Source organism: Anser brachyrhynchus, assembly GCF_964034855.1.
Source record: "Anser brachyrhynchus genome assembly, chromosome: 2".
Taxonomy (NCBI): Eukaryota; Metazoa; Chordata; class Aves; order Anseriformes; family Anatidae; genus Anser; species Anser brachyrhynchus.
Genome location: NC_137695.1, coordinates 107,160,289 through 107,169,575, shown reverse-complemented (window position 1 = coordinate 107,169,575; position 9,287 = coordinate 107,160,289).

Here is a 9,287-nt window from a genome sequence, read left to right as displayed (position 1 = left end):
TTTAGGAGTAAGGCTGTTCAGTCCGGTACACATGGTGCTGGGTGCAACGCCAGAGGACCAGGTCCTGTACCTTCTAGATGTATGGATATAGAAAAAACAAAAATGAATACAAGATTTTTAGAAGAGCAAAGACCTAAATGTATAGAGTATTTGCTTACACATGCAGATGGGGGCCCTTTAACATCATTACACATCCAAGTAATTGCACTAGACTTCCAACTCCTGCTCTCTTATCCCTACCCTCATGTCTCTTCAACCACGCAGACTAAACAATCAAAGTACAGAATCACTGCTTTTCAATTTCAGGCCCCCTTTTTTTCCCATATGCTTTGTGTTTTGGTTAGGCAACTGGCTAAGACCTTAGAGACTACTTATTAGTATCCATGTGGATGTAATTTAACTTTTTTTTTTTTTTCCAGTCATGCTTTTATTTGAAAATTTTAAAGATAGTGGTACAATACTGAAAAGAAACAAACAAACAAAAAAAATTAACATGTGATTTCTTTCAGAAAAGACACACTGTTCTATGAAATGGTGGACCACCGTGAGAAATAAATAAGGCTATTAGAGAATAAGAACAAGAAAGGAGAACCAATAAATAATAAGTATCAGTGTCCAGCAGTACTAATGCACTGGCTAGATTCCACATACAAAGTTTAGGCGCCGTTCTTCCATGTGCTTATGTTCTTGAATAATCCCCTACATATAGGAAGCCATCCATACCCATGTCTGGAGGATGTGGCTCTGTGTGAACAGCCCTGGTGTGTGGAACGAACTTGCTGGAAAGACAACCATTGCCATTAGAATCCTAGAATCGCTAAGGTTGGAAAAGACCTCCAAGATCATCTGGTCCAACCATTGCCCTACTACCAATGCAACCCACTAAACCATGTCCCCAAGCACCACTTATGCATCCATTTCACTATTGCAGCTGTAGGAAAGTGTCACTAATGCATTGTATTAAATTAATTTAGGTCAAAACATTCCTGTAACAACCTTGTGGAGTAGGTAAGCATTATCACGTACAGGCAAAGATGAGGCACACCATGTGTTTTCATGCATGTACCCTGCATGTCAGGCAACTAAATTCAGTTTTGACTGAGCTTTCTTTCCTTTCTCCATTAAGCGTATTGGATCCAAGCAGTGTGATATATACACCTTGTATGTTGAATGAAGTAAGACCTCAGACTCACATATTTTATTTCTGACGAAATCTCATCTCTTCTATTTGTAAACATTGCTATTTCCTTTCTGGATGCTCATAACACTATGCATAATTTCATCAGTTTCTAGCATAACCGTTCCTGACATAAGGCATGCTAGCACATCTAGCACATGCAGACAAAGCGTTTACAGACGCCAGCATTAGCTGTGCTCTCATGGAAGGATGGATTTGCTTTTTTTTTGCCTTTTTTGCCTGCAGTCAGACTAGCAAGTGATGTGAATGTGGGAATTCCCTCTGACCTGCAGGGCCATCTCCCAAAAAAGCAAGGTACTCACATGGAGAGCCCTGCTGGGGTCTGCTGGTCCACCACAGCTTCTGGCCAGCACAAACTGCTGCTTGGCCACCTGGTGACCCTGAGCAGGGAACTCATTTGCCTGAAAAACAACTGCTATTCAATCTGGTCACTTTTTTAGCATGATGAGAGCGTGCCTACACCAGCAAGAGCATTAGTAAGGAATGCTCGGGGTGATGTGGTGCCCCATAGGATCCTGCAGGTACCAGGGATGGAGAGCACCATGCGTGGTGGACCATGGGCGGGTCCCGGTGAAACGGGCACAGAGCCAGGGGAAGGGCTCTCGCCTGAGTTTCTGCTGTAGGGCGCTGTGTGGTGGGTGAAGTGAGACAGATTTACGTTCAGTCCTTTGCCTATTTAAGCGGAAAAAAGTTTGACCTCTCTGTTCTCTTATCAGTTTTGCTCTGTTGAGTTTATAGAAATACAAAAATATTGTGTTTTTCTTTTTTTTTTTTTTATGACATCTTTCTTTTCAGCACAAACTTAAAGATAACAGAGAGAGGATTGTGAGTTTTCTCCTGCTTTTAAAGTATCAAATGTCAAAGCTTTCAATAAACACACAAAAAAATCAGTTGGGATTGTTCAAAACCCACAAACATCAAAACTCTATGTTTACAAAATTTACATTTTTTGATAGAAGAAAACCTTCGTTAATTGAAAAAATGCCTACCATCCCACTGACTGAATTATACAATGGCTTGGTGACAGTTCCAGGAATGAAACCCAGAAAATTTACTTCTTCATGTCAAGCAGGCCACATTGCCCCATTCATTTCCAAGCAGAGCCAATTCTTCATGAAAGATCTCATGAAAGCATAAAAGACCCATTTTGTGAGTATTTTGAAGGTGAACATCTGAAATTTGGGATGAATCCAGGATAAGTGTTACTGACCCTTTTTTAGACTGAATATTAATACGCAAACCTAAAGGATGTTGCTGCATTAGTGTTTATGCTTTCAGTGTATATAAATAAATAAATAAAAAACTATAAAAAAGGGAATGTTTGCATGTAAGTAACCAAGACAAAATGTTCAAGGCAGAGGCCCTGAATTTGCAGTTACAGTCAGATGAGCTTGAAAATACTGTAGTTCATCTTGATAATCAAATATATTTACCCATTTCCTCCATAACCTCTGAAACTTTGTCTTCAGGAAGGTGTTTTTTTTTTTTTTTTTATTAAATTACTTTTATTTACCCTGGAGGACAAGATAATCCAATATAGATCTTGAAATAGCATATGGGTATTTATACAGAACATCAGTAGAACAGGATAATTATTATTTTTTTTAATTGGCACATTTCTTTTTTGCTTCAAACTCACAGGTCTAATCTGGCCCAACCTATCTTTTGTCTGTTCTGTTCCAACATGCCTGATTAAGTGCCCAAAGCTTGGGGAATCAGGTATTCTAGGGATTAGTTTATCCACTTTTTAAACACCTTCTGTACACTGCAGTGCAAACAGAAGAAACTGTTTGTCATCATGCATGCGTAGCTCCCCTTGACTTCCATACAATTGTGGTTCCTTATTGGTGGTTGGAAGTGAAGATGGAGTTGAAAGATTATGGTGGTTGGAAGTTGAAGATGAAGGACAGAAATGTTGGAAGAAAAGAGACTAAAACAAGCTGCTGTCGACAAAAGAAGAGGGTTTGCCAGTAACTTGAATATGAAATAGTTGAGATACTAGCAAAAAGCTGACAATAAAAGTAGTTTTCAGCATTAAAAATAGAAAATAGGAACATGAGAATGGCAGTGCTGGTCAGACCGGGCACCCACCTAACCTAGGGTCCTGTCTCTAATGTTAGGGAGCTGTGGCTGCCTAGGCAAGAGTAGAACAGAGCTTATTGCTTATTGCATAGTACTTGCCTGGTGTGCTCTCCTGCCAGCCAACAATTCAGGGCTTAAAAATCTCCTGAGCTGGGAGTTGCATCTGTAAAATGCAGAAGTCCGTGGCACATGTTTATTTCGTGAATTTATCCGTCTGCTTTCTGAAACTGCTGTTATCCACAACGTCCCAGGGCAAAGTACTCCAGAGCTTAATAACATGCTGTGTGCAGAACCACTGCCTTTTCCTTGTTTTGAACCTGCCACCTTCTCGTTTCACGTTATGCCCCCGGTTCCTGCCCAGGAAGGGACACTGTTCTCATTGTTCCCAACTTGTTCCCTCCATGACACATGTGATTTATGGACCTCTGTCATATCACCACTCAGTCATTTCATTTCCAGCCTATTCTGTTTAGTGATTCCTAGTTGGGAAGCTGTTCCACACCTTTGATCATCCTTGTGACCTTTTCCTGAACCTTTCTCAGTTCAAATATATCCTTTCCGAGGTCAGAGAAACAAAACTGCACACAGTATACAAGGTGCAGGCACATGAGAAGCACATGTAGTGGCATAATAGTAACTAATTTTGGTCTTTTCTTAAAATTTCTCACTGTTCAATTTTCCTCACTGGTGGCTTCTTGATACAAAGCCTGTATTTAAGTTAAAATATCTACTCTAAGGATCTTACTTGAGAGGGGTAATCAGCCATCATTTCATATCTGTCTCTGTAAAGCTAGACTAGATGAGGATGAACAGCAGTAATACCAAAAAAAAGTTTGTTTTAAGAAAAACAAGGTAGTATGATTGTTTTAAAATTCAGAATCAAAATAAACATTTTTAGGGCAATTCACCCAAATTTTCCTTTCAAATTTTTTATTTGAAAAGGTTTTGCTTGAATGTGTTCTTTATTTTTCTCTCATTTTTACAGGAATTCTTGGATTGTTTTAGAGATCATTTAGGAATTTTCAAGCCATAAACCTTACATTCAGACCTTGCAAAAAACTAAACCAGTGAAATAAAATGAATCTGGAAGATCGTAATAGGTCTTTGCAGTGGAAAGTTGACCTGGGGAAGCTTGCTGGAATTCTTTGAGTATGTCAATAAAGTGGTCAGAGGATGAAGAAAAATGTGTTGATAACATTTATTTAGACTTGGAAAGACCTTTGACAGCAACTGTTAAGAAATTAAGTAGTCACCAGTGAAAAGTCAAAGAGCTGTTTTTACAGAAAAAAACGGGAAGGGATCAATTTCCATCGGTGATCAGTTTTCATTATTGTAAAATCTTAAGAGGAGGGTCTGACAGGTTTCCATATTAGGGACAATGTTTGATGTGTACAGTAATAATTTGGAAATGATTGCGAGCCCACAGGCAGTAATTCAGCAGCAGATGTCTCCCACATAATTTAGGTTAACCAAGGTGAAAAAAGTAGGTAGGAAGACAGAGACAGGGAGAAATTAGGTGAACATTAACAAATCAGACAAATGAACCACTCATAGCAAACAGAGTTCGGTTTTGCTAAATGCAGTTTATAAATGCAGTAATAGTTATCAAAACAATCGCTAAATGCAGTGCAAATTTACAGAAATGTTCTGTACACTGTAGAAAGAGTTTTATGCTACAGGAATTCAAGAAAAAAAAAAAAAGTAAAACCCCTGCCAAGAGTGTAGCTACTAGGCTGCTGGATGTAGCATATACACTAGACAAAGTTCTACCCACACAAGAAACAAACTATTCAGGTAGTCAAATCATTCCTTTTTAATTTAAGAAGTCCCTGAACCACACAGGTTTAAAAGACAAAACATTCATAAAGAACATAATTTTGAAGATACTTCTTCCCTCTGCAAAATTATCATCTTGGTAACAGCCAGAAGAGTGTTGTGACTGGCCAAAACCCCAACTTTAACTAAATTAGGTTAATCATCATTCTAAGTTGTTTGAAGATTATGAAGATAACTATCTTTTGATGTACCGATATTTCCAGTAAGTTTGAGAACGTTCTTACATCACCAGCTTAGTTTACTTAAGACTCATGGAGTGGCTTCTATTTTGTGATTGACCGGTGTAGTAATATACCCCTGCTTCTTGTAGAATCAGGGGAGAAAGCACTTTTTTTTTTTTTCCCTTCAATATGAAGCCTTGTGTATATCTACCTTCTACAAACAGTTGAGCTAATAAAACCTGATATCACAAATAGCCAGAAAAAGCAAGCATAAAAGAGCAAAAAATGTGGAACGTTTGTTTAGAAAGTTGATCAAATATTTACAGACTTTTTTTTTCCCTTCCTCCCCCCCCCCAGGTATTTACTCTGTTATGTAGGCACAGAGATAGCTTTACTTCTTTATGTAGACAATGCTTTTCACCTGGAGAGCTCCAATACCTTTTACAAACGAGCTGATATATAAACTTCAATTCAATATTACATTACTGTCATCTGAAGTCTGCTTGCCTGTGGTGTGAAAGAGACAGTGCACATCAATCCAAAGCAATCTTCCTTATTTTTGAGAGCGTGTCAGCATTGTTTCAAAGGTGCAAAATAAATGGTAAAAATGGAATTTGACCAGCACCCTTTAATCAACACTGTCATTGTAATGAAGAACACCCTGTGTGTTTTTGTGACTGTATAAGTAGCAAGGGGCAGCACTTAACCAAACCCTCTGGCTGGCTCAGTGGGTCAGGGTGGGGATGGGAAGAAGGTGCAGAGGTTCTGCAGTGCTCTGGTGTTTGTCTGAAGTCCTGCAGTAATGTGCAGACCTCTTCCAGCTGTTTTTAAAGCAGAAGGGAGCATAGAAGGCATCAGAGAGCAGTTGGTGTGCAACATGCATGGGGCAGTGAGTGACCTGCTGTCTGCCTCTCTTTTCTTTTCTTTTTTTTTTTTTTTCTTTTCCTACTTTTTTCTATTCAGGTAGATTTGCCGCAGCTTGAATCAAATGGATTCCATTTGTCAGTTTTCGGGGTTTATGCAGTATCTTGCCTTACATCTTGATTGACTTTTCACTCTGTGCTTTTCGCTCTGCAGCTGCTCACAATTCTTTACTGTAAGTTGTCACAGATGTAGACTTTGACTCACATGCTTGCAAAGTGAATCAGTGGCAACATCTGTTCCCCCAGAGGCATGGGTGCACCAGCCTCAAACCACCCACAGCGTCAGTGCCTATGGAAGCTGGTATTTCCTGGCCCACGTTCCTGCAAGCATGTTTGTTAAGGGGGGGAAATCAATCCATGCTTCTATGCTTTTGTGCATAGGTGTGAAGATCTCCCCTGTACTCAGAGAGACAGGCTTAGAGAATGGGAGTCATGTGGCATTAAGACCAACATGCATTTGAATGTTCCAGTTTAATCCAAGGTTCCCTATATAATTATTGCAGTTGGAGATGCCATGTTGCATGGGGGGCAGATGTTCCAACATCCTGTAAAGAACTATTTTTTATTAAAGCAGAGACTAGTTTGCATTTTCCCCTCTGTTGCTCTAGTAGACACACATGTATCTGAAGCAGACCTGTCAGGATATTCCACACAGAACTGGAAGTGGATCCTTTTGGGGTTCTACTAATCCACAGCGGCATCTGCAGACTGACAAATGAAATGTGGTGGGATTTGGGGCTGTTCAGAAGAGGAGGTACCACGGAGAGGGAACACATGCGTGAGTTTGATTAGGTGTCAGTTTCAATACTAAATCATGACCAAAGTCTACAGTTCTTCTGTGATTAGCTGTATATTATCTTTTAAAGAGTTCTGAAAGAGATCATATGATTGAAAACTCTCCAACTTCAACGGTAAAATGGAGGGAAGCCAGAGATGAACAGCCAGAGAGTTAAGATCAGATGAACTGATTTATGAGGGAAGGATTAAAAATGAAGGGAGGTTTACCAAGGTGGCTTGTTTCCCCTACCAGCTACTAGTGACACAAGAACCATTGCGAATTGTGGGTGATGTGATGGCAAAGGAGTCATGACAAGGTGTGGTTTCACACCCTGTTTGTGGCTGCACTCAGCCCTGTGGCATCCTACATGGAGATCCTGGTGGTCAGTGAAAAGTCCCCTTGATTCTGAGGAATTGTGACCGGGGTACAGCCTGGCTGAGGGAATACTATTTGGGCTTCTTGGCCCATGTGTATTTGGAGGGTTTAAACATCTTAGTTCTATGGTTTTAGGACAGAGGTTCAGTTACAGAATCACAGGGTGGTTTAGGTTGAAAAGGGCCTCTGGAGATCATCTATGAGGACCATTCCAGGACAAAATTAGGTGGAAATATCTTCTTCTCTGATGTGAGCAAATACAGTATATGAACAAGCAGTCTGAGTTCTCTGTGGTTTGCTGGCAGCAGCTGTGCTGAGGGAATCACAATGGAATTACCTCTTACGAGACCCCTAGGAGCACTGGTGTACAAACAAGAGGTTGTAGTACTTAAGAGATGGCCTGATGGGGACTTGATTGCAAGAGTAGGGCTTGCAATCAGAAGTGGGGTCATGAGCCTGGAAGTGCAATGGGAAGTGAGTTCGTGAGTGGAAAAAAATTGAGAAACTGCCCTAAAAGATGCATTTAGTGCATGTTTGCCCTTGCCTCTCTTACATGCTCTTATTGCTGTGTCCTTAACACTTCCACAGAGGACTAAAAAAACCCTTCCTGATTCATGAGAGTACTCACTTGAATCCCATTTCTTTGGTACAGTTCAAAACACTTGCCAGCAGGTTAACAACAATCTCCTTTGTCAATGCGAGGAAAAACCTGGGAACTTTGTGATCAAGGACTATTTCTCTTTTTCATTAAAGCAACAGGAAAGGGCTGAGCCACAGGGGAGATATTTAGAGTCAAAGAATAGAACTTGCCTCAGAAAAGCTATAATGCATACACACACACACAAAACTGCATAGCTTAGAAATCTCAAAGTCTGTGAGAATGATCATTGCCCTTTGATTAATGTTGACTGTAATGCATAAGAAATGAGGCTTAATAGATATTTGTAATTACGAAAGACTATTTGTTTATATGTGCCCTTCTCATGAATCCAGAAAGAGGCTAGTTTTTCTCAGTCAAATAAAGAGAAAGTCAAATCTCTCTCATTTTCATTTGAAACTGTGTTAATAGAGGAACTAACGGAGAACATGTGAAATGATGGTGAGATGTTTAATGAATACTGAACCATTAGAAAGGAAGATGGTGCATTGTTCTGTGCAAGCAATATAATAATTTTATGTGATGGCTAATCCTTTTACCGCACAATATTTATGGTCTTCTAGTTTATATTTGATTAGGAATATTTTCCTGAATGTGCAATAAGATCCTTATCTGTATATATTAATTATGTCCCCTTATAAGGAGGCCTTAGAGAGGGTTTCTGTTCTTTACAAGAGGCAAGAGAGATGCAGGATTTCCTTAGAACTGCATTTGATCTATAAACAAAGTTCCTCTCCATATCTCTGAAAGCTTAAATGCCACCTCTTAAGCAAGAAACAATGGAAGTATCTCAGAGTTTGCCAGTTTTGAATAATTATTTTAATTGAGAGCATTGGGTTGTGTTCCCATTCCTACACCAAAATGTCTTGCAGGCACAAAGAAGAGGAAATATTTGTGGAATGCAGTATCAGCCAAGTCTCAACACACACGCTGGGAGGAATTGGCATAGGTTTACCTGGTTTTGTGTGTAGTGAAGTGTTGAAATGTAGGAGTTTGGACTTTTTTTTTTTTTAATTCTTTTCATTAATATTAAAGAATAGCAGATCTAAATTACCAGTTGCTTGCTGGCTTTTCACATTTCTCTAAGTCAGAGGAGCTGTGGCTGTCAATAGGACTTACCTTCTTGCAGACAGCATCAGACAATTTTCTCTTCTCTCCCCTTCTCTCCCCTTCTCTCCCCTTCTCTCCCCTTCTCTCCCCTTCTCTCCCCTTCTCTCCCTCTTCTCTCCCTCTTCTCTCCCTCTTCTCTCCCTCTTCTCTCCCTCTTCTCTCCCTC